Source organism: Oryzias melastigma, linkage group LG17 (genome assembly GCF_002922805.2).
Source record: "Oryzias melastigma strain HK-1 linkage group LG17, ASM292280v2, whole genome shotgun sequence".
Classification (NCBI taxonomy): Eukaryota; Metazoa; Chordata; class Actinopteri; order Beloniformes; family Adrianichthyidae; genus Oryzias; species Oryzias melastigma.
The window spans coordinates 27,263,105-27,263,340 of NC_050528.1; the positions used below are offsets into that span (position 1 = coordinate 27,263,105).

The window sequence follows — 236 nt, forward strand, 5'->3', positions numbered from 1 at the left end:
TAATATTTATGTTTTTTGTCAATTAAATTTATAAATGTAACTTGAATATTACAATAACTAAATTACAACAGTGTCTACAGGTTTATATATGTATAACAGTTAATTTCCATTACTTCTGACAGCAGAAACACACTAGTTATTGTCAAAATAAAGCCCACCCTCTGTCAAAAAAGGTCCTCCTGCAGCTGCAGCTTTACTTTAATATAAAATGCAAGACAGTCAAACATGAAGTTTTT

General features: G+C 28.8%; 1 protein-coding gene across 1 annotated transcript in view; it reads right to left on the bottom strand.

Annotated features, from left to right (window-relative positions):
• LOC112138334 (zinc finger protein 16) overlaps nucleotides 1-236 on the bottom strand; it is a 5,801-nt gene that overhangs the window by 3,358 nt on the left and 2,207 nt on the right. The gene's annotated exons all lie outside the window — the stretch shown is intronic.